General features: G+C 37.4%; 1 protein-coding gene across 4 annotated transcripts in view; it reads right to left on the bottom strand.

The window, feature by feature from the left end:
• CHL1 (cell adhesion molecule L1 like) overlaps positions 1-26,840 on the bottom strand; it is a 279,234-nt gene that overhangs the window by 251,990 nt on the left and 404 nt on the right. The window contains exon 1 of one of the 4 annotated variants that reach the window (XM_027863961.1): positions 25,902-25,974. The exons of the other annotated variants lie outside the window; for them this stretch is intronic. The gene's annotated coding sequence lies outside the window, so the exon portion shown is untranslated. Of the gene's footprint in view, positions 1-25,901; positions 25,975-26,840 lie in introns of those variants that run through there. 4 annotated transcript variants of the gene reach the window in all.

Raw genomic sequence — 26,840 nt, 5'->3', positions numbered from 1 at the left:
TGAATAACAAATACTATGAAAATTGAAATGTTGCTTTTTGTTTGTTTTTGTTTAAATAAAAAAGCCTGAATGACATATGCTTTGCTTGGTAGAGAATAGGAAGGGAGGGAGTGATGGTGCATTGAAACGACACGTTCTTGCAAGAATTATTTGAAGATATTCAGAGAAACAACACTCAGACTTTTCCCTTTGGCTTAATATAACATATTTTCCCCAGGTCAGATATTATCAAATGTGATGAATTGATCTTTGACTTTCCTGCATAAATCAGGAGAACATCATGACAGCGGCAAGTCTCTGGAGTTTCTTCTGAGATATAAGTGAATTTAGCTTGCTGTTTTTTGTGTTTTTTTGGGGGTGCCCAGTGAGTCACAATTTAACTGGACAACACTAATGGAAGACTGAAAACTGGGGCCAGGGGTGCTGTGCTGAGTCAAGGATATCTTTCTGATTCTCAAAGGGAGAGGAACTTCAGAAACATCATTATTTGAGGAAGATAAAGAGAGTTGGAGGGCTATAGCAGTTCCGTGTCCACAAGATCAAATATTTGTTGCTGGAAGTGACCTTAAGTTTAGCCTCCTTGTTTACAGATAAAGAAACTGAGTCACAGAAAGATTAAGCAACCAGCAAGTGTAAGAGGTGAGATCTGAACCCATATTCTTCAGTCTCTGGTTCCCATGATCTATCTGCTATACCATGCTTCCTGTTCCAAGACATGAATTAAAAAGATAAGTCACTGAAAGAGAGTGAGAGGTGGGAAGTAGAAATGTTAAGAACATCTAGGCTAAACTCCATTTCAAGCTTCATTGAAAACCAGGGTTATTTATTATGGTAGGCTTTTTAGATCCTCTAACTTTGTAATTTCAATCTCTTGTTATTTTAAACTGTCCCTGTGGTTGCCAGTAATTAAAACACACACACACACACACACAACTACAACACACAAATGCAAAATACCCAAAGAATAGCTGTGTGTGTGTACATGTATGTGTGCATACAGATATGAGAAATTGGTAAGCTGTCACTGAACACTATAAATTCTAAAAACTTGAAGTTGAGCATTATCCAAAACCAATGGAAAGGAACATGATTGGTGACATCAAGCTGCAACACATTATAAACAATGTAATAGCCAGCAAAATAAAAAGAAGCCAGTAAAGACAATCAATGATGAGAAAAGGACTGGTCAAGTGGAGATAGGACTACTGGTGTTTTCTTCTGAGATCTTCTGAGAGGTCCAAAGAAGGTAAGGAAATCCCCTTTCTCATGTTACATTGAGAGCCTTTGATGAACTTACAGGAGCACATATAGGGGTCTAATAAGACTGGCAGGCATGGCTAGGTTGCAATTTGCATGATTAAAGACAATACTTCATCCATTGTTGCTTGTACTATTGTAACAGTCTTCCTACTCAATAAACTCCAATGACTCCCTATTGCTTCCAGAATCAAATATAACTTCCTCTATTAGGCATTCAAAATTTTTCATAACTTAGACTCTTTCTATTTTTCTAGTCTTCTTAAAACTTATTCCTTTCTGAATGTCCATCAACTGGGGAATGACTGAACAAGTTCTGGTATATGTGGTAATGGAATACTATTGTGCTATAAAAAGTGACAAGCAGGGTGATTCCAGAAAAACCTAGAAATACTTACATGAACTGTGCAAAGTGAAGTGAGCAAAACCAGGAGATCAGGATACAAAAACAGCAATATTATATGATGAAGAACTGTGAATGACTTAGCTATTCTCAGCAATACAATGATCCGAAACAATGCCAAAGGACTCAGGATGAAAAATGCTATTCACCTTCAGAGAAAGAGCTGATGGTATTTGAATACAGATCAAAGCATAGGATTTTTCACTTAATTTTTTTTGTCTGTGTTTTTTTCTTTCACAACATGGCTAATACGGAAATGGTTTGCATGTTTGCACATGTATAGCCTATATCAAATTCTTTAATGTCTCAGGGAGGGGGGGACAGGAAGGAGGAAGAGAATTTGGAACAAAAATTTTTTAAATGAATGTTAAAATTGTTTTTTATGTGTTATTGGTGAAAAATAAAGTATTATTCAAAATTTTAAAAAATTCTCAAGGGAAAAAAGAACAAAACAACTTATTCCCCTGAAGACACTTTTGAATCCAGAAACACTATCTTCCTTGCTGTTGTTTGCACGTGATATTCCATCACCCAATTCTGTGCCTTTTTACCCATATAAGGCACTTCTGTGCCTTTTTTGCCCATGACTGGAATGTCATCCCTTCTCACCATCATACTGTGAAGTCCTTGAGATTAGGAACTGTCCTTTACCTTTTTTTTCCCTAAATACTTTGCACCATGCCTGGCACATAGTAAATAATAAAAGTTTGTTGACTGACCAACCTTTTCCTTCTGGCTTCCTTCAAGATTCTTGCAAGAGGCCTTGTCTAGGTTTTTCCTCTCCCATGTCTTTTTCCTTTCTTTTGAGGAACCTTCCATCCTATGTTGTTTCCCCATAAGAATGAGAGCTCCTTGAGGATGGGGGCCATGCTTTTTCCTTTCTCTCTTTGTATTTCTTGCACTTAGCAGTCAGTAAGTCAGGCATTTATTAAGCACCTACTATATGCCAGACACTGTGCTAAATGTTTAAGGTATGAAAAAAATAAGTTCCTACTCTTGATGAGCTTACAATCTAATGGGGCAGATCATTGTAAACAGATGTGTACAAACAAGTTGTGTACAGGATAGACTGGGGGTAGTCTCAGAGGGAAGGCTATTTGATAGATATGGTAGATTAAGGAGGATTGGGAAAGGTGTAGTGCCTGGCACATATTAGGTGCTTAATGTATGCCTATTGAATGAATGACTACTATTGATTTGATCCTAGCTCCAAATGTATACTTGAGTCACATTTTGCAGGGGTTCTGGTTGAGAGCATATCAGAGGAAATGAAAAGCCAGTGGTCAGCCATACCAAGGGGAAAGTGAGCAAAGAGGACAATGAAAAGAAGAGAATATGGGACAATGAGTTCAGAGATGGAGGGAGTAGATATGTGAATATCCTTTCCAATACCACTGTAAAATGGTAAAAAAAAAAAAAAAAAACTGCTCATACTTGGTCACTTTCTTCTTCTAACTCTCCTTTCCTCATTTTATAATCTGTCACCAATTCCTTCTTCATCTTCTTTTGTTTGGTGACTCTTCTAAGATCTGTTTCTCATCAGCCCGTCAATGAAGTTCCCTTTTCTGGCCTTAGTCATCTAATTACAAAACTATCAAAACCTTTTGTCATCGGATCTCTGCCTTCAGGAGTTTTTCTCTTGCAATTCAGTCTAAATGTCACTGCTATAATCCTTTCTAGATTGTCACTTTAAACATGATGCCACTTGCTTTTTTCTTTTTTTTTTTTAAGTTCACCCTGGTTCCCCACTGCTTCATAGCACAACTAATAGCCTCATTTAATTTCACCATTCTGCCTGCCTTGGCTTTTGGTACAGTCCCATCCTTATTCTCTCTTATTCCTATGTCTAACCACTCTTAGTTATGACACTTTCCATTCATTGCCAAGCAAAAAACAGACATTTGTCCTCCTCCATTCCAGTCTTACCTCATACCCTTCACAAGTCACAACTGAATGAGATAAAAGCCAGGAGGCTCCTAAGCAAAACTGATTTTTTTTTTCAATCCTTCCTCTCTTTTTTGTATGCATGACAGAGTTTAATTCCTATGTTTTATTTATGGAATGATGAAATACACATGATTTTCTGAGATCTGATTTCTACATGGGCTCCTACATGCTATGGGGGAATCATATAGAGAGGAGTTTGGGGCTTCTGAAGAGTCTTTTGTTGTGGGGACTTGTGCACAATACATGAACATGAGTGTGTGCATTCGTGCCAGATCTTTTTTTTGGGTCTACCATTTTCCTGGATGACACTGTTTTGCTGGAGAGCTGCCTCAAATCACAACCCAGATTGTCTATACCTGTAATCCCCATGAGGTTCCCTTTGGGGAAGCTCTGATTCTTTCTCCTTAATGAGGACTACAACAAAAGATCAATAATTTCCACTCCACCCCCTACTGCTAAATGGATAAGGATGGCTGACCGCCTTAAAGACAACTCCTACCAAATAGCAAGGGTAATTAAAGGTCTCGGAGCTGAGTGGAGGACTTTTCTAACCCTGATGCTCTACCTGCTGTTCCCAGTGACAGTTCTCATCCGATGTGCTTCCCAGAATCTGCCCAAATCACTTGTGCATCTCCATTCAACCCCACTTCTAAGAATCAATATATCCGTGTTGCTTGGGTTATTAACTCGCAGGGGACAAAAATCCTATCTAGCATATTGTAGACACATTAATAATGATGGAGCAATTGTTTGATGAATACTAGTTCACATATGATAGTCACCAAAACTCAAATGACTAAATATTTAGTAGATGAAATTCAGCCCTTCAGAATTTTGCATAAATTGTTTCACTCTAGCATTTAAGAATAATTCATCACATCTTCTTTTGCTTGCACACAAGTCTCTAGGTTATTTCTTTTTTTTTCTAAAATGAAAGACAGCTTGTGTAGTTCCCTATTGATTCACACACACACATTCACACACAAACATGCACACACACACACACACACATAAAATTAATATGCAGAGCATTTACCTGGAGAGGTTTTACAGACAGTTTTCAGACATATGGTAAATTCCCAATGTACAATTCAACAAAATAAATTATGGAATCCATCTGAACTGAATTGCAAAAGTCAATGAATTGATGATAGTATTTACAAAGTGTAGTCTCCCTAAGCAATAATAATAGTTTCTCTCTCCCTCTCCCTTCACAATTATAACAAATATGTGCATAGGACCTGCTTGGTGCAAACCTACTGTGTGCAGAGTATTGTGCTAGGTGCTGGGGAGACACAAAGTTTAAATAGGATTCAACATGTTCAAAGCAAACTAATAATATTTTGTCCCCAAAAATCCTTTTTCCTCTTCCTAATTTTCAGGATACCACTACTGTCCAGGAATAAAGGCTTACAACTTTGAATAAGAAAGATGCATTGGATCATGATTTGAAAGATGGAGTAGATCATTAGGTCACTAGAGGGAGCAATACCATTAGTGTGGTGGCAACCAGGTATGGGCCTTTTTTTCATATTTGTTTTTAGCATCAAAATAGGGGTAGTATCTGCATGGGAAATAAAGGTAAAATTATGTTTTTCTCTGTTTTTAGGCTTGGTTAGAATTGAGTCAGCCTGCAGACAGATGACGGATCACTGGCAAAGGAAAGATCGATAATGCATGAAAAAAGGAGAGATGCAGCAAGATTCTGGAGGAGATAGGAGAGGAGATCAAGAACACAGGCATAGCAAATAGTCCTAGTAAATGGCATATATATATATATATAAAATATATATATATAAAATATATATATATGTATATTTTCTATGATCAGAGGACAAGAGTAGAGTGAGGGTGATATAACTGAGAAGTTTTGAGGAATGGAAAAAAGGAGATGAGGAAATTCATATCAGGTGAATTCTCAGTGGAGAGACAGCTGTGTAAAGAATGAATAGAACACTAGACTTGAAATTAGGAAGACCAGGATTCAAATCTCATCTATGAAACTTCCTAGATGGAAGTCCAGTGCTCTGTCTATCACTCCATGCTGACCCAAAATCAGAAAATGTTATTGAGTGACTGAGGCAAAAGAATAGTCTGGATGTAGCAGTAGTAGTAGTAGTAGTAATAGTAACAGTGAGAATTTATATAGCACTTAAATATTTGAAAAGCTCTTTAAATCTTATCTCATTTGATTTCACAAGAACTTTTGGAGGTAGGTGCTATTATCATATTTTACAGATGAGGAAACTGAGTCAGGAAGACATTAAGTGATTTGCCAAGGGTAACACAACTAGCAAGTTTCTGAGTTTGGATTTAAATTCAGGTCTTCTAGATTCCAGATGCAGAGTCCTATCCACTATAAGAGCAGTATGCTAATACCATTTTACAAGCTTAAAGATCAGGAGGAGTGTTCAGCACTGGATAAATTTCTAAACGATTCTCAGGGGAAAATTAGGTTACATTTTTAAAATGATAGAAAGAATACTTTTTTTGGGGTGGAGGAGAGTATGGGAAGGGGAGGTTTGGGATAGAGAATGGGTTCCAAAGGACCTGGTAGAATGTCCTAGAAAAGAAGCAACTGAGTTAGAATGGGACAGGGAAATATGAAAGATTATTAGAATGAGAATAAAAGATATGGGAGCAGTGGTGCTTAGTATTATTAGGCTGCTCACCTCTAAGGCTTTCAATGAGATGTTCAATAGGATACTATAATATTCTGATGACAACTACTACAACACTACTATAACTACTTCTATTATCACCACCATCACCATTATCTCTACCACCACCACACTCTATTGCTGCTGCTGCTGCTGCTACTACCACCACTACTACCACTAGCATTACTAGTACTACTAGGGATGATAATGATTACTACAATACTACTACTACTACTGCCACCACTATCACTAGTATTACTAGTACCAGTAAGGATGATAACTACTATGCCACCACCACCACCACTATTACCATCACCACTACTACTACTGCAACTATAAGCACAATCTCTACTACTATTGCTACTATTTCTCCCATACTGCTATTACTACCACTACAGATACTACCACCAGCACCATCATTACTACTAGGTATAGCATATACCTAGCATATTACTTGGGCCATATTTTTAAAAGAGAAATATAATTGTCTTTTGAAAGACCTAAAACGGTTTCCAAAACAAAGGCAATGCTATTACTGCTTTTTTTTCCCTCTTAAGGAGGCTTTTCAAATAATTGAAGCTTTGCAAAGAAAATTTATCAAAGCTTTGCAAAGAAACTCAGTTAGAAGTGGTTTCAGTGGTCATCTAGTTGAACATTACCCTGAACCAGGAACCATTTGGGAATTTTTCCTATAAGTCATCCTATAAGTCATCATACAATTTGTGCTTGAAGACTTCCAATGATAAGGACATCACTAATGCTGAAAGCAGTCCATTCCACTATGAGATAGCACCAATTGTGAGGAAATCATTCATTACATGGTGTCCAAATCTACCTTGCTGCAAACTCCATTCATGACCCTTAATTCTATTCTCTGAGCATATCAAAATAAGCCTTTTCCACATGCTGACATTCCCATATTGGAAGGCAGCCATAATATTTCATCTAAGTCTTCTCTTTTCCAGACTGATTATCCCTAGTTCCTTCCTTGACCTTCAAATGTCATGGCCTCCAGGGCCCTCATTATCTTGATTTCCCTGCATAGGATATGATCCAGTTTATCAAACTCCTTCCCAAAATACTATACTCAGAAGTAAACAAAAAGCTTCAGATAGGGGCAAATCAAAGCATCTAACCTTAATGGTACACTCTTTCCCTCCATGTTCAGGATAATTTGTCTTCCTTAATGCAAATATTGGAAATTAGTTTTACCAAAACAACCCTATAGTACCAGGGCAAGACTAAGTAATCAAAAATAAATTGAAGACTTTACATAAATCCAAGCAATTCTGTTTAATCTACCAAAAATATTATTGAGCACTTACTATGTGCTAGGTATTGTATTGAGGGTGGGGTGGGGGGGGGGGGGGTGGGGGTGTGTGCATGTGCTGGGGGGTATTCAAGTATAAAAGATGCATTAATCTCTATTGAAAATGACAAAAAGACAAAGAAAAGATACACATACACACATATAAAAAAGAAAATGAATGTTAAAAAACCAATCCTCTCATAACATGTTTATACTTGAATAAGCTAAATAGCCTTTTCTAAAATTTCACTTCCCTTTACCTTGTAGATATAGCCACATAAAATTGAATTGCAGGTTTAAACAATTATGCTGACACTTCCTCACCTCATCAGCAGAATTTTTACTCCACTGACACATTTTGAATGAACCACTATGAAATTATATTATAAAACAATTCCAGAAGAAACTGCCAAGTGTAAACCCATTTGAATAAAAACCCTAAACTCAGAATTCATATCCTGATCCTTTTTATAGGTTTCTGGACCAAGTAATCCATAAAGATTATAGCAGTTATTGAGACTTTCTTGTTATGCACTCTAAAAATGCATACAGGAAAAGACTGATTCACACATTTCTGTTAATCATCAATCCTGCCTTCCCTTTTCCTTCTCCTCCCTCCCACCCCCGAAAAAAAATTAGTGCCAGAAAACATAGAGCACGTCCTTAATTGAGGCAGTAAATACTGTGCTGCTGTAGAAGATTGCTTCCCTGTTAAGTAACATAATTTTTTGTTTTTTTTTTTTGGTGGATGCTATTCAAAATTATGCCAGGCAAAAAGGGGGTTCATTAGTAATAACAATGACTAACACTTCTTACCTTCCAAATACTTTACAATTATCAGCTAATCAACCTTCATAAGGTTTCTAGGGAATAATGGCATGTCCTCTCACCAAAACTGAGGCTAAAGACAAAGTAAGTGGACTTCTTATGCATGCAGATGAATTCTCAACTGGACCACCACATGTCAAACTTGAATACAACTGAATGGCATCAGGTTGATGACTACTGACCCTACTCTGGAGGGACAGTGGATAAGGTCAAATCCAATTGATTTGAACCTGACTTACCAGGACACAAATGAGTTTTACCTGAATTGTGTGATTCAAGGACTTTAATATTATTTCAAGCAAATCAATTGTGTTGCACATCTACTGGGAACAAATCAATTACATGCAAAATCCTGTGTGGATAGGAAATGAAGGCGCTTTGAGACCTTTGAAATTGAGTTCCTGTGAGAATTTTGTTAGAAATTGAAAAGGGAATTGGGGTCAAGGTTAAAATTAAACACAGAAGCTTAGATTTTCTATTCTGTATTCAGTCTTTGGTTTTGTTAGGAAATTGTCTTCTAGAATATAATTAATTATATGTATATATATATATATATATATATATATACACACACTGATGCACTGTGGAAGAGTTGTGAACTGGTCTTGCTCATGGGAAATAATTATACATTATACAGGAAAAGTCATTATACTATTTATGCCCTTGGATCCAGTGAACCCATTACAGAGTATACACACAGACACACACACACAGACACACACAGACACACAAATATATAATATATAATATATATATATACACATGCATACATATATATTATATACACATATATATGTGGTAAGGAGGTCAAAGTAGAAAGGTACGATATATACCAATATATTTATAGCAATACTTCATTGTAGTAGCAAAAGAGAAAAAAAAAGAAAAAAGAAGGTAAGAAGGAAGGAAAGAAGTAAAGGTAGGAGGAAGGGAGGAAGAGAATAAGGAAAGGATGGAGGAAGGAAAAAAAAACCCTGAAATGAAGTAGAATAGAATTATAGATCTCCAATTCAGGAAACATCTATTGGAGTCTCCTCATATTATAGATGAGGAAGCTGACACTGAAGGGACTTGTCCATTGTCATACAGGTAGCATGGGAGGAGTGCTTTGAACCCAGATATCCTGACTCTAGAAACATTGCTCCTTCTACTGCACTAACAATTTGTAAGAAAGTGTAATTAGAAGGAATTCAGAAAAAAACATAGGGAGACTTAAATGAAGTGACACGAAAGCTCTTTTTAACAATGATGGAAAGGGGTTAAGATGCTCTCCCACTGTATAATGCATTCAAACAGTCTATCCTTTGTTATCTTCTAACATGTTTGTCTTACAGTAATAAGTTTTTCACTATGATATCAGATGCATTTCACAGAGTAAGCTCAGAATGTTACCCAATTTGCAAACATGTGGATGAATGTATTCCTTGAGAAGGCAAATACTGGGCTTGATAGAAACTGTTCATTTGGAAAATACCTAAAGATGGAACTTATTGCCACTTAAAAACTAAGGAGATGGAAAGCATGGAGCCTTTCTACCAGCTTCATAAATATAGGCTTTCTGTAGTCACGCACTAAATGAACACAGAAGAAAACCTTAAAATTACATTGTTCACACCAAAAACCAGCCATAAAATTCCTAATCATACTAAGAAGGGGGCCTTTCCTCTACATGAATAGAAAACAAACAGATCCTTTTCCCAGTACCCTACAAAAGCATCTTCTACAAGTCACTTAACTTTATGACATTAAGTTAATGGTTTTCAAAATCTTATGAATTCCCACAGCACACTTTAGGAATGGGAGGCTCAATGAGATATACAGGTAAAAATTTTCCATGTTGAGGTAGTTTATAGTTTTCTCAGGGTTTTTTTGTTTGTTCATTTTGTATTTTGAAATGTTCTATGTTGATCTGACATTAGGCAGATCACTTTGGCTCTCTAGCATACCACTTTTTTCCCTGTAAAATGAGATGCTCGTGTGTGACACTGAACAAGTCACTTAACCTGTCTATACCTCAGTCTCCTCATCTTTAAAATGGGAATAATAATTATAACACCTACCTCCCAGAATGGTTGTGAGGATAAAATGAGATATTTGTAAAGGGTTTTGCAAACCTTAAAGCACTGTATAATTGTTATATATTATTATTATCATCATCGTGATTGTTAATAGATCATATTTGAGGTTTTTTTCAATTCTAAAATTCCATGATGTTAAAATATATGCAACTTTATTTTGCCCTGACTGGACAAAATAACATGCATTTCAAAAGCCTAAAATATACACAAGGAAATAATGAGAATGCACTTACACCCTAAGGGATTGTCTTAGTTATGAGCTGCTGTGATTGAGAATACTATCACTACACTGAGTGTCATGCACCAAAGCCATCTCCAAGGGGAGTAAGGAATCTGTTACTGCCAGCTTCTTTCATCTTACCTTGCAGCACTCAGGTGCCCACACCTTTATGGAGATGCCAGCCTGATGTCATGAAATTGGTTGCATTTGACAAAGAAACAAAGGAAAATATGTCAACTTATTTATTTTTAGCCTTCAGAGCTATATCAGGACAGACCCTAAAAGTCATCAAAAAAGCATTTTTAAGAAGAGCAAGAAGAGTAAGTAAATGTTATTTTTCATCATGAAATATCAGATTTCAATTGGTGCTACGGGATAGTATTATGCACAGTTAGACTAGGCAATAACCTGGATGCTATCATCTAAGGCTGTCTTCATATCTGTAACCATTCCAAATAGAATTTCCATTGGCTTACTTTGGTGCCTAATATCCCACTAGTAGAAACATATTTCTTAATACTCCTGGGCAGGGTAACTCATTGGAATTTGACACATTGGCAAGATATATGGCTAAGACTGGTCTCCATAGCCACAGTTATCTTAGAAAGGTGTAAGTTGTTAAACAAATAAAGTTTGATCAAAATGATTTAGTAGATATGCTATTCATCAAGAAGGGTAAAAAGTAGGTCACTAAACTAGTGGTTCTGGGTAGCTTTAGATGGATTTTGAGAACTAACAAGAAGGGAGGCTAAGTTGGGGGGGGGGGGCAAGGGAAAACAGCAAAGACAAGGGTTTTTGTTTTTGTTTTTGTTTTTCCTACATCATACATTTGCCAAGACACTCTTGGATTGAATATGTAGCAGGGAAACTGATCAATGAGATTCTGGGTCTTAGATCATTTGCAATATTCTCCCCCTGATAGTAACCAATATGAAGGCTTTATGAGCTTGATTCCAGACACGTGATAGAATGTCCAGTCGCCCTTTACAAATCAAAGAGGAAGATAAAGATAAAAGGAAATCTTAATATCATAGGATGAAAAGAGGCTTTGAGAAATCATCTAGTTTAATACCCTTTTGAGGAACCTAGCTTTAATTGATAGAGAAATATTAATGTCTGCTCATTCTCACATTTCTTGTTAGAAATACTCTAGTTCCTTCTTTACCACCCCCACATCAATCCAATTCAAATCATGTCATTTCTATCTCCCCATTTTCTTTTTTTGAAAAAATATGGTTTAATGAGAACATCAATATATAGATAGATAATCTGTACATACATATTTGCACAAAAAAACAAACAATAAAAGATTCTTCAACATATATAACCATTTAAATATGCAAAGAACAAGAAAGAATCATGTATAATAAACTATGAACTCTGTTAAATAGACTTTGCTTTATAAGAAGTAAATATATAATATATAAATTAAGTTTTAACACAGCTGCTGGTGCCTCTACAATTTCTTTGTGAATTTAATAAAAACATTATTGCTACTTTTTGCATAAACGTATCTCCACATTTTGAAAATCCATCCCTTTCTAAATCCCAGACAAACATTTATTAAGCACCTAATATATTCAGATTATTGTGCTTGGTACTGGAGACTAAACATTAAAAAAAAAACAACAAAAAAAAAACCATCCCTGTCTTCAAGGATCTTACATTTGAGGATAGAATTGCAGAGCATGGGGGTTGAGCTGGAATATGACATGTACCCAAGCATAAGACAAAGAAACTTGAGAAAGTAGTAGAAATTGAGAGCTTGAGATTAGGGAGACACAGAATGACAGAGAAGCTATGCCTTGAAGTAAGCCAAGGACTCAAGGAGGTGAGAATAAGGAGGGAGTTCATTTGAAGTGTAGTGGATATAGATTGTGTGAATACACAGAAGTGAGAGATGAAGTATCACATTTGGAGAAAAGATATAGGAATTATCCTAATTTGGGACAAGGTAAAAGGACCTAGCTTCTCATTCCAACTCTGCTACTCTCTACCTTTATAACCTTGGACAATTGGCTGAATCTCTTGGACCCTTAGTTCCTTATTTTTCAAATGATGGGGTTTGACTAAACAGTGTCTTCCAGCTCTAAACCTATGATCTTATTATCTTAGACAGTAGCAGTATAAAATAATATTGGAAAATAATGTGGGCCTCAGATTATACAGGGCCTTAAATGTCAGTAGCACAAGTTTCAATTTTTTTTATTGTATCCTAAATGGATCCAATAGAAGATTTTGAGCATGGGAGTGACATGGTCAACCTTGAGCCTTAGGAAATTGATTTTGGCAACTATATAGAGGGTAGATTAGAGATAAGAAGAGAATGGAAGCTGAGATCTAATTATGAACTACTACAGCTGTGCAAGATAAAAGTGATGGGGACCCAAAGTAGGGAGGTGACCCTGTGAGTGGTAAGTATGAACTCTTTACTTTGAGCCCATCAATCTATTTTGACTAGATACATACTGAATCTTCTGTAACAGAATGTAATGTTACTTTCTCTAACAGAATGATAATAAGTTACTTTCCTGAATCCTCACTCTTCCTCATACCTTATATCCAATCAGCCCAAATCTTGGCATTTTACCAACATGCCTCACACGCATCCCTTCCTGTCCTCTCACACAACTGCCACATTAGTTCAATCTCCTGTCACCTATTACCTAGACTAGGGGTCAGTAAACTACAACTGATAGACCTTCACTTTCTTCTGTATGGACTACTAGCTAAGAATGTTTCTTTTCTTTTTTTTTTTTTTACATTTTAAATGAAGTTTCATTGTATTTAGATAAATAGATATGTACATATGCACATATGTATATATGCATACATATATGTATTCACACAGATATATAAACATTCTAAGCTCAGGAGCCATAGAAAAACAAGCTGGCTAGATTTGACCTTTGGCACTTAGTTTATGAACCCCTAACCTAGGCTACTACAATAGCCTTCTACTTGGTTTCTTTGTCTCAAATCTCTCAACTCTCCAATTTATTTTATATAGAGCGGTCAAAGACTTTCTTTTCCTTTTTATAGTTAAAAAAAAACATTTTCTTTCTCTCCCATGTCCCTCTCCCACTGTCGGAAAAAAAAAAAAGTGAAGATTTAAAAAAAAAAAAAAAACCTTTGCAACAAATGTACATAGCTAAGAAAAAAAAAACTGTATTAGCTATATCCAAAAAAGTGTCTCCTTCTGGACCCTGAGTCTATTAGCTTTCTGTCAGGACGTAGGTATCACGCTTCATCATCAATCCTTTGCAGTCATGTCATAATCGATGCTGAAAGGAACAACTGAAGAGAAACCTGCGAAGCCTGGCATGATCTGATGAACCGTGAGAATAATTTATACAAAAAGTTCCAGTTTGCTCATGTCACGACCTACTCAAAAACTTCCAAGTGCTTTCCTAGTATGCCTAGGATGAAATGCGAACTCTTGTTAAGTATTTAAAGCTCTTTCCAATCTGAAATCATTTTTCCTCTCCAGCCTTATTTTATGTTTCTCTCCTTTAAGTCATTTATGGTCCAGCTAAACTGGCTTGGCTGTTTTTCACACACATAGCTCCATCTCCCTGTGCATTTGCCTTGGGTGGCCCCCATGATTGAATGGGCTCTTTTCTCACCTCCACCTTTGTGAATCTCCTGTTTCCTTCAAGGATCCATATGAATCCCTTCCTAATCCCCATCCCAATTTCCCAGCTTCCACTGTACCCTTTTACTTTGAATCCATCTTGTGGGTTTCTTTTATATGTGCCTAATAGATGTACATACAAACATACATTATATACTATGTATATAAATATATTTGGACACATGTGCATATATACATATGCATATACATACATACACATACATATACATACATTCATATATGTGTGCATGTGGTCTCCTCCAATTAAAATTGAAGCTCCCTGAAAGTAAAAACCATCTCAGTTTTATTTCTGTATCCCCAGGAGGTAGAACAGTACCTGGCATATAACAGAATCTTAAAAACATATGCTTGTTACTTGACTCTGTCTCACATTTGTATCATTATACTCGAATTAGCATTTCACAGAGTAGCTGCTGATAAACACTGAATTAAATAATCTTAGCTTCTTGTTTCAAAATAACCTTCCAATGATATGTACAATAGACCTCTTTCCTATAAAATAAGGACAAATTTTGGTATGAGAGGAAAACAATAATAACAACACCAGCACTGAATTAGCACTGGATTCTCTTTTTGATTCTATACCTTTTGTCACCTTGAGCTAGTTATTTAGATACTCCATGCCTTGGTATCCTCATCTATAAAATGCAAATGATACCTACATAACCTAGATCACATTTGTTAATGGATTGAAGAGGTATGGTGTTTCAGTGCCTTAATTCTAGTGAGCACTTAATAAATACTACTTAATAAATATTTGTTGAATTGAACTATGTCAAAATGCCTTTGAAAATTATAAAGTGTTGTCTATACAAATCTATTATATTAGTGTTGTGTGAGTTTCTGCTTTAATTCAGTCTATCAGCATGCGTTCATGACATGCCTACTGTGTGTCAGGCAGAAGGGCAGTATGTTATGGTAGCTAGAGAACTGGCCCCAAAATCAGGAAGACCTGGGTTCAAGTTTTGCCTTTGATACTTACTGATTATGTTACTCTGGGAAAGGCATTTAACCCAAACTCTAAGTTGGAGAAAAGGTGCCAATTTGCATTGGTAGAGAGAATTTCCTCCCATCTCTATACAGTGAAATCACAGGTCCAGTCCCTATTCCTATGTGTTGGACACTGTGCTAGTAAGCAGTGATGTAAAGATAAAAATGAATCAGTCCCTGACGTCAAGAAGCTGACATTCTGTATAGATAAATATGTATAGATGAATATGATTGTATGTGTTTTTAAATGTAACATATATCTGTCAAGAGACAAATACATTTTTCACAAGAATGTAGAAAAGGTCAGTGTTTATCTTTCTCTGAAACCCTTGAATACTAGATGTCTCTTTGGTTAGACAAAGAAATACATAAAACATCAATATCTATTATCTAGGCAGTCAGCTGTCCCTTTACAATCTTTCAGCAAAGGACTTCAGTGAGATAACATTCCTAATTCCCAATCTGCTCTCTGATTGTTCAGACCATTAACAAATGCCTCCTGTTATTTTATGTTCAATTGAACTAAGCCTTCTCTCCCTGGCACCATAAAAGAAACCTTTTTCACACAAAGTCAGAAGAATCTTTTCTGACTGTAGCTTACTTCCTTCATGATTTCACATTTACGTGCTATATTTAGGAGCAAAGAACGTTGACCAGAAGGGGGAAGTTGTCCACAATGTTGACAATGTGGTAGAAAGCGATCAGCAGGGGGCCAAAATGTCACTCCTATTAAACACTTTACTGCTTTGTCTCAATGCCTGAAAGTTCTAATATTGGTATAATTCCTCGTGTTTTAGGCAGTTAAATTGCAAAATGTAAATGAGAAGGGTAATACATTAAACCGTTAATGTCTTCTAACACATTAGCATTCAATAACTTATGAGATTCTTGGTAATCACCTTAGAAAGCAGACAAAGTAAGGCAATGGGGCACCAGGCCAGCTAAATGTTGGCTGGAATGGGGGAGTGAAGCCCGGAAAGATAGATTTGTAGTATGGCCAAAAATTTTGAAGAGGAAGTCCAGACTATCTGGATTAGTGGAGAAACACTGGGCATATGTAAAAGTTTGAAGAGATGCCACACAATTCTGGATTTGGGGGAGAGGCAACATGATGTAATGAAAGAAGACTGCATTTAGATTCGGGACCAATAGGATCTGTGTTCAAAGGTCCTCCTACTTTTGAAATCCTGCTCAAGTTATTTTACCTTTCTATGCCTCGGTTTTCTTACCTGTAAAATAAGAAGATTGGACAGAAAGGAAGGAAGGAAGGAAGGAAGGAAGGAAGGAAGGAAGGAAGGAAGGAAGGAAGGAAGGAAGGAAGGAAGGAAGGAGGGAGGGAGGGAGGGAAGGAGAGAGGGAGGAAAGGAGGGAGGGAAGGAGGGAAGGAAAGGAAACGAAAGAAAGCTTTTGTAGTTTCAATTATCATCTCAATGCAGGTGATTCTCAGATCTATTTGTCTACCATTAACCTCTCTTCTGACCTCCAGGCTTATAGCTTTCACTGCTTATCAAATATTTCAAACTGGATATACCATAAACAATTTAAACTCAACATGTCCAAAATTCAACTCAATATCATCATAAATATACCAAAACCCTCCCCCTTTTCCTAAGTTGCCTATTATTGTCAAGTGTACCATCACCTGCTTAGTTACTTGCAATCCTTGCCTCATCTCTCAACTCCCAGTGCCCGTATATAATCAAATGTTCTTCTGTAACACCTCTCCCATATGTTCCCTTCTCTCCTCTGACACTGGCAACCAGATTAGTGCAGGCCATCATCACCAGCAGGCAATAGCATCTTGGTTGGTAATCCTGTTTCACATCTCTCCCTACTTCAGTCCATTCTTAACTCAGCAGTCGAATTGATCTTCATTAATCACAAATATGAACACATCACTCCCCTAGTTGAATAACTCCAGTAACTTTCCAATACTTCCAGAATTAAATAGGAAATCCTTTGTTTTTAAAGCCCGTAATAACCCAGTTCCTCCTACATTTCCAGTCTCTTCATACCTTACTCTACTCCCTCTACTCTGATCTAGTGACACTGGCTTCTTCTTGATGTTCCTGTGCGCACAACACTCCATCTCCTAATAATGAATGCTTTCATGGCTGTTCCATAAGTCTACACCTATCTACCCTCTCCTGTCCATTTCTTGGCTGCCCTGGCTTCCTTTAAGTGTCAGCTAAAGTCCTACCTTCCATAAAAAGCATTCCCCTTTCCTCCTTCATCTCAGTGCCCTTCTTCTGAGATTATTTCAAAGTTCCTGCATAGAACATGTTTTAGACCAACTTGTTTGCATGTTGTCTCCCCCATTAGCCTATTAGGTCTTTGAGAGCAGGGATTGAATTTTATCTTTCTGTTTATCCCCATCTAATGGAATATTGTGAAGATCTTGACAAGATCCTCTTAAATAAATCATCTCATAATTCCGTACTTGCTGATTCAAAGTCAAAGTTAAGCAAAGGGAATAGTAGTAAAAGCTATGTTGGAAAATGTAGTTCTAAGTCAAAGTTTGAAAGGAAAAACTCTGTAGAGTGTTTAGATGTCTAACTTATGCAAGATGAAGAGAGTTCGCAGGGATTTGATGTACTGAAGCTGTTAAGTGGCATAGTGGATAGCATATGAGATTTAGAGTCAGGAACACTTCAATTCAAATTCTGGTTCAGACACTTACTAGCTATGTAATCCTGAATAAGTCACTGTGCCTTAGTTTCCTCATCTCTAAAATGGGGGTTATAGCACCTAACTCACAGGATTGTTGTACAGATCAAATAAAATGATATGTTTAGCCTTGGGCTCAAGTCCATTTGCATAAGACTCTCATTAGAGGTAGAGATTAATGAATCAATGTAAGAAGTCATTTGCAAGAATTTTTTGGTATAGAGCCTGGTTTTCAGGCATTCAAATTTGAGAGGGAAAGTATGCAGTTACATATTTTCTTCAGGGAGGGCCTGAAGAGAGAGAAAGATTGAGGGAAGAAGTATACACACACACACACACACACACATATATACACATACATATATATCGGTATACATATATAGATGCATATATATACACATATCTGTATATTAAGAAATATATATACTTATACACATGCATGTATGTAAATGTATACATACACACATACATGTGTGGGTGTGTGTATGTAATCAGTCTTCATCAATGAGAAGAGTATTAGGCAAATGGACGAGTTCTGGATGATACACGTATTGTATAAACCGAAAGCCCTATATAAATGCTAGTTAATATTATAAAACAATAGTTCAACAACCCAACCCAATTGAAATGGAATATTAGTTACAGACAGAATATGCCTGCTTGCCCATGCTGAGAATCAACGGTTCATGGAAATTGACAAATTAGAACAAAATCAAGATTAATACCAAATTAGAAGAACTAAGACTTAAAGATATTGTGTGTCATTGTAACCATTTTATCAACAACAAAATATTGAATCTAAAATCTAAATTTAAAACAAACACAAGATATCGATTTGATCACCACTTTTTAGAGAATTATAACCACTGCATAAGTGTTACTAGAGTAGGGAAACTGAGTTATCCCAGAAACCACCTCAGCTAGCAAAAACTTTTCTCCTTGTCAAGCACTGGAAGACTGTAGTTAGAGGTGAGACCAGATTGGAGTACAAGCTCATTTACAACATATTACAAAGAAAATTGGAGGAAGATTATGAGGAATTTTAACTCTCAAAAAAGTAAAAACTATCTGAGTGAGGGGGAAAAAAAAGAATACCCTAAATAAAGCTTCATGTGAGATTCAACTAACCCAATCATCCCAAGATCATAACTGGTTAACACTGGAAGTATGGCCACAAAACAGAACAGATGTGACATGGATCAGATATGCTATGAAGATTTATTCTAATCACCCGTGGTAGTAGAACTGCCATATTTGGATGGTATCAATGTAGTTTCCAATGTGCCCCTATTGGCCAGTCCCCTACTTCCCCTAAAGGAATAACAATTAAGGCAATAAAATCAGGAAAAGTGGGTAGACCTAGCCAAGTAATATAAAAGAAATTTGCATTTCTGTAAAATTGGAGGTGACACAATTTTAAAGGCACTTGCAGAATGATTTTTTTTTAATGGAAAAGATCATAGATGGTACTTTTATAAGAAAAAAATACATACAAGCAAAAAGAAATCGGCAATTATTGATCCACATGCCAATTTTGTCATCTTTAGCAAATCTCTACAATAGTTATCTATGAGTGGAATAAGCATGCATATGTGAGAAGGGAATAGTTAGGTTTTGATGACATTTTTTTCACCATTAGAATGCTTTTTGGCATTGAAAAACCTGCTGGAGTGTGACAATGAATGATTCCTCTGTTTCTCTTGTTTCTGGATTTCAAAAGAACCATTTAGCTCAATAAGGGAAATAAAATAGCCTCAAAAACTATCTTCAAACACAGCAACTCCCATGATTATGTTTAAATCGTACAACATGCTGTCACAGATGTGACCATGGAGATAATGATCTGCTGAAAATTATTGTCAAAGAAGATACACAACCAGAAGGTGCATGTTTATATAGTCACTGAAGTCATGGAAAATGTCCTGTTTAGAGTCTCAAATACAAAGGTAGGAATAATCACGAGATGATGATAGAATATAAGAAAATCTGCCTGATAGAGGACTGGTTAGAGTGAGAAAGTCAGGGTAGAAGAGACGTAGTATACCATGAAAAGTCTGGGGGATTTAGGCTTGACTTCCTGCTATGTGACTGAGACCTTGGGAAAGTCACTCTGCTACCCTAGAACTTCACATTCTTATCTTTTAAAAAGGAACTGGACTAAATGATTCCTAAGCTCCCTTCCCACTGTATATCCTTTAATCCCTATTGATTCTGAGACTTTCCTAATGCTTCTCCTGGAAGGTTTTGCTATTTCACTTGAGCCTACAGATCACTGCAGATTCTCTTCAATGTAATCTGTGCCGATTCAATATTATTGGCTCAACAATCCACAATTTACCAAAAAAAAAAATATATGAAAAACAACATTATATCTACTTTGCATATGCGTTGTATCTATTTAGACATATAAATTTTATGTCCCTTAATAAAACAAAAGCTCCTTGAAGGTAGGGATTGTTTCCTTTTTATCTTTGAACCTAAAAATTTAGCACAGTTTCTGGTGTGTAGTAGACAATTAATATATCATTATTTATCCATAGATTGATAAAACATGTGTAAGCATTTTAATTTATTATATATATGCATATAAGTGTACACATGTGTTTATGTATGTATGTGTGTATACATATTTCTTCCTTGATACATCTCTTGGACATTGCTGTCCAAGCAACCTGAGCCCAAAACTAATAGAAGAGATCAAATCAGATCACTTTGGGAAACTGGTACTCTTTCCATAATCCCAAACTTCAGGGGCAGCTAGGTGGCACAGTTGTTAGAGCTCTGGCCTTCGAGTCAGGAGGACCTGAGTTCAGATCCAGTCTTGACACATGACACTAGCTGTGTGACCCTAGCCAAGTCACTTAACCCAGATTGCCTCACCAACAAAAAAACAAACAAACAAAAAAAAACATAATCCCAAACTTCTTGCTATCCCATTCCTTCCTCATCTGTCTTTTGGAATCCTAATTATCCTTCAAGTCTCTGGTCAAGAGCAGCTTCCTCCAAGAGGCCTTTGCTGATAGAGCCTATTAGGTACATGATCTCATCTGACTCAAACTTTCCTTGGATTCTTTGTCTGATCTCTCCTTCATCCTTTCCCTTCCTATCCTTTATTATACTCAGTTGTGTTCCTATTGTATCTACCTTAAGAAGAGAAGGTGCTAAAGGGCAGAGGATCATTTATTCCTGAATCATCAGCACATACTAAGCATATTAATTGAGTTGAATCACTGAATCAAATTGATATTCTTTATCCATATTCAATATGTCTGCAAGGCAGATAGTATTATCAATGAATGAAGGAATTTTTAGCATGAAATTTAGATGATCATTTGCTATGGACTTAATATTTGCCAAGCAGTGTGCTAAGTGCTAAGGATAAGATCTAAACTGAATGAAAAGTGTACAGTACACAATGAGAAATTGAAAGACTGATAACAGGATATTGCCAAAGGGCATAAATGATCTGAAAAATGGGTAGGACAGGAATACATCAAGAATGTGGGATAACACATGGAAACTAACTCTGAACCAATATTCACAAACTGTTAAATGAATGAAATGAACTCATTTGCTGGGAACACATTCAAGCAGATTTATGAAATGATATGCACAAGTTCACAAAATATAAGAACATATGGACAGTTGACATTTTGCATAGGTGGAGGAAATAGACATACTCATGAGATCATGAATCTATTGAAATAAAAGTATGAAAGTATTAGATTTCATGGGCCTGAATTATTTGGATTAGTGATTTAGGCCTTCCCAAATTTACTAGACAACCATTTGGTGTGGAGGCCCACACGAGAAACTGAAATTGAGTATGTTTCAATAATTATATCCCCTTAAAGATAAGAAATGCTGATCCTACACATGGCTACAAGGCAGTGTTAATAAATGTGAAAACAAATATAAGCTTTTCTAAGCAATATGAACTGAGAAAAAAGTTCCCTTTTCTCTTGGCATTTGATTATCCATTCACAATGGGAAGGCATATAAGCATCATTTTAAATCCTCAATACAGAAAATATCCATTGGCTATGGTCTATTTATGCACCAGTTAAAAACATTCTTTAACAAAACAGAATTTTCTAGTTTACTGGATAAATATACCAGGAGAAATTACAGAATAATGTTGGGTTGCCAAGCAACCAGCAGCTCACAGCCACTTGTCTCTGATCAATTCAACTCATTCATCCAGTTTCTAAGTCAAATGGTAAAGAATCCTGGCCATTTATTGTTTTTTTTTTCCTTTGGGGAAATTATGGTGACTTTTGGTAACACAATAACACTTATATTCACAGAAGATAAAAGGGATAGATGTTCTTTTGATCAAAATACAACCCTAATTCATTATTCTCACCATGAGGCTTATGTGAAAGCTATAATTAACTAACTAGACTAGCAACACTGATAAAACAAACTGCAGTAATTAGTAATGTTTGAGGTGTTAACTGTCCTCCCAAATTAGAGAAGGAAAAAAAAAGATTCTTGCCTTCAGTTAAAATGTGAGGAATTTTTAAGGGAAAAGCACTATATCTGAATAAATAGAGATTTATCCCCCTTCATTCACCTTCATTGGCCCTCAAGCAGAAAAGAAATGGCATGTTGTGCTAACATGAGGCAATGAGTCAGTAAACACTTACTAAGCACCTACTAAGTGCTAGAAACTGCCTAAAAGCTAGAAATACTGAGGGGGGAGAGAATGGAACAAGTGCATATTAAGCACCCACCATATGTTAGACACTTTACAAATATTATCTCATTTGATCATCACAACAACCCTGGGAGATAAAGGCTATTATTGTCCCATTTTACAATTGGGAAAGTAAGGCAAACAGAGGTTAAGTGATTTTCCTAGAGTCATCTAGCAAAGAAGTAATGTAGGCTCAGTTTGAACTCAGTTTTCTCCTAGGCCCAGTGTTTGGTCTACTATGCCACCTAGTTGCAAAGGCAAAAGAAGACTAATACAGTTAGTCTTCTAGTTTCAGTTAAACTGTCTATGTGTCAGACTGCTTGGAGGTAATGTTAAGATGCTGATGAATAAAGTTGTTTTTTCTTTGAATGAATGCTTAGCACAATATTTTTTTTTCTTTCTGAAATGAATAGAAGACACATTATGCTTTCTCTCATTAGCTATTTTAACTTAGCATATTGTATGTAAATCACCATAATAATTGCATTCTCCTTAGACTGTGAATTAGTTACTTAGAATGAAAGTGTAATCAAAATGTTCATAATTGAAAATATAGTACTCTCTAACTGGGGGAAAAAAACTTTATATACTAATTGAAACCAATAATAGAATGCATCATTGACAACTGTTTTCATGAAGAGACAGGGTTCCTTGCCTTGATTAAACCATAGCATGTCAAGTGGTTGCCTAAATATGAATCCAGTTCAACTCTATGAATGGTTGTTTCTTTCCCCTTGTCTCTACTTCAGGGAGTTGTTTTCTTTTTTTTTTTTTTAAGGTATTTTTCTGACTGATGTAAGCTGTTCATCTGATGGACTTTTTTTTTTTAAGTAATCTCAAAAACTGTAAAAACAGCATAGAATACTTTGTTCTGTCATCTGTCACAAATCAAAGTAAAAAATCATTTCCAATAAGTGAAACATCTATGCCAGGGCTCCTGGGAAACAATATTTAAATGATCAAATGAGCTCAAGTCAAGCTGTCACATTAATTGTCTCAGATATCTTTTAAGCCTCAATTTGAAGATTAAGTCTTCTCTCAAGAGGGACTGTCAACACAGAATATCCAGACTTTTACCAATAAATACACAATTTCATCAGATTTTGCAGGGTGTTCTTCTTAACTCATCCCTTTGCTTATCCTATCCCATTGGTTTAGTTTCAAAGTGGAATCTTCCCTTAGCCAATGAAAAAAAAAGTTAGTGATCTAATGTTCTACTTGTGAAATCCTCCATAAAATAAAATATCTAAATGATTATGATAAAATGTTTAGACCAAAAAAAGCTTATCTTCTGGGGTTTGGGGGACAAGAATTCGTTCAGGGTTTACTATGTGCCAGTTGCTGTGAAAAGTGGCTGAAATAATCATTCACCTATACTGAAATTATTATCAGAAAAAATCTACATTAAGATATGAAATTGGGGAGCAGTGGATAATGGGATGTATATATATATACACACACACACACATATATATATACATATACATATATACATGTATGCATATATACATATACATATTTAATTTCTGTCATGTCATCTTTCTGACATTCACCAAATTCACATGAATAAACATATAAGATGGATTTCATATAGAGCACCTATATATTTCATGAGATCACTGAACTTCAAGATAACAGCTATGTTCAGTGGGGTATTACATCATGTAATAGACTTAATGATTGAAATTAACTTTACAGAGCTGGGAGTATTACCTTTACAATCTATGCTGAAGATATCACACATCCAGTTGGGCTGAAAAGTAAACACTTATTTTCTTTCACTAAAAACCATTGTGTGAGGGCCATGAGAACTGTATAACAACCCAAAAATACAAAGCATCAGATGAAGGTCTGTTTTGAGAAGTGGGTACAAAATGATCTGAAATTTGTTTTTAATGAACTACACTACCCAGAAATCACACTCAGTCAGATTCTTTTAAATTATCATCCATTTGTCTCAATTTACTCCCTAACTACATTGAGGAGCTTGCAAGAGATGATTATATACCACCACATTCTGTGCCACTTTGTGCAAATTCATTGCAGCACTTAAGGATCAAAATGGACAGAATGAAATTAAATGTATACCTGAACCAAAGAAGATTATCCAAGCCCAGTATTATCCATCAGGGGAGGCTGAAATTAGGCAAACTGAACTCAAAAAGCAGCAAGTGAAAAATGGGAACAAGGAAACCTCCCCAGTTCAGAGCTCTGAAAAATATCTTTATTTTATTCATTAAAATTCCTCTTCTTCTTCTTTTTTTTTTTCATCAATATGGGCTGCTCAAAGTTTCCCCTCCCTCCTGTTTGCTGAAGCACACTACTGGATTCCCTTCCATGCCAATTTTGCCAGGTCCAGCAGCTTATTCATCTCAATCTGTTACGGCCAGAATCTTGCCTTATCTGAATGGTCTCAGTGGCAGTGACAGATGGTTTCAGAGAAGATAGGGAAGAGGAGACAGAACGGGATGGAGCAGAAGGTGGTTTCCAAAAGAGCCACTGGTGCCAGAGCTCAGCATCCAGGCCTCCCCTCCCCACCAACCCCTGAAGATGTTCATGGCGCAGGCTCGCGCGCTCTCATGAACGCGGGCGCGTACACACGAGTACAGGAGCGTGCGCCACAGAACGCATTCCAAAGCTACCCAAGTTGCCGGGTCCCCAGTGCTTCCTCCTCCGTTGTTCCCCGAGGGCTGAGCCTGGCTCGTTTTTCCCCTGGCAGCCAAAGCCGAGGATTTAAAGGGCAAGGTACCGACCAAGCAACAGGAACTAGAAACGTGGAATTTCCTTGCTAAGCACCTCTTACGCAGCAACGAACTCATCTTCTTAGAGCAGTCTATTGTACCAGCTTAGATCTGGTCCCTAGGGGAGTCACCCAGGGCACCTCTCGGCCAGGCACTCCACCTACCCACCCCTTTCCCTATCCTCTTGGGCAAATACAAAAACCTCCCTAGAGCCTCGGCCTCACCAGAGGCAGCTCTATCTGCTCACTACAAGTCACACACCAGGTTCCTTGGGTTTCCCTATGCTCCCCACCCTCCCAACTCTCATCTGCCTCCCTCTCTCCCTCCCCACCCCTCCAAGTAGAAGCGAGGTCTCACACCCACGCACACACCCACCCACCCACCCACACACACACACACACACACACACACACACACGCGCGCACACACACACGCGCTCTCCTGTACCTTGGCCCCCTGACCGGGCGCTCTCCAGGCACTTGCCCTTCCTTGCTGCCAGCGTTTCTACTTCAGCTCCGCGCTACCTCCTCCTCCCCCACCGCCCACCCCTTGGAGATAAAGGTTATTAGCGGCCCAAGTAATAGTAAGAACAGGAGTTGATTGGATTTTCCACCCCACCTCCTTGCTGAGAGTGTGAGGCTGGCAAGAAGTGGACAGGGACAAGAACTGCCCCATCTACCAACCCCCCCCCCCCCCCCCGCCCCCCCCCCCCCCCCCCCCCCCCCCCCCCCCCCCCCCCCCCCTCCCCCACACACACACACACACACACACACACACACGTTTACATTCACACTCCACACTGGCACACACTCACCAAAAAACCGGCACAAAGAGGAAAGAAGGGAACGTCCGTGACCGGCATGTCTAGGTCCTTAGGCACAGCTTCCAGGGAGCCATGGTAACGCGGCGAGCCCCCCAATTCTTTCAAACTCTCTCTCACACACACACACACACACACACACACACGCACGCACGCACACACAGGTCTGATAGCCCCTGATGCTTTTGCACACCTAGGGAGCAGAAGGAAGGGACAGTTGAGACCCCGTGCACTTCCCTTTCCGAAAGCTAGATGAACGGAAGAAGGGCTTGGGGATCGTAGAGGAGAGGCTACCTACAGTAGCCCCAAACAGCTGGAGGGTGTTAAGGTGGGAGGGAGCCCCTCAGGGGTTCAACCACCTACCTGATCTACAGGAACACTAAATTTTAGTAATGGAGGGAGGGGTGCTGGAGGATAGGGGAAGTAGGGAGAAAAAGGTATGAATTGAAGCAGGCAGGTGGACGACCCCAGATACGTTCCCTACTTTGGGAAAGACTGAGCTTGGTGAGAAGGTGGATTCACACACACACACACACACACACACACACACACACACACACACACAC

The sequence above is a fragment of the Vombatus ursinus genome, unplaced genomic scaffold (genome assembly GCF_900497805.2).
Source record: "Vombatus ursinus unplaced genomic scaffold, bare-nosed wombat genome assembly UNPS02014773.1, whole genome shotgun sequence".
Classification (NCBI taxonomy): Eukaryota; Metazoa; Chordata; class Mammalia; order Diprotodontia; family Vombatidae; genus Vombatus; species Vombatus ursinus.
Note: the sequence above shows the minus strand (reverse complement) of the source record. Positions and strands in the feature narration are given on the sequence as shown.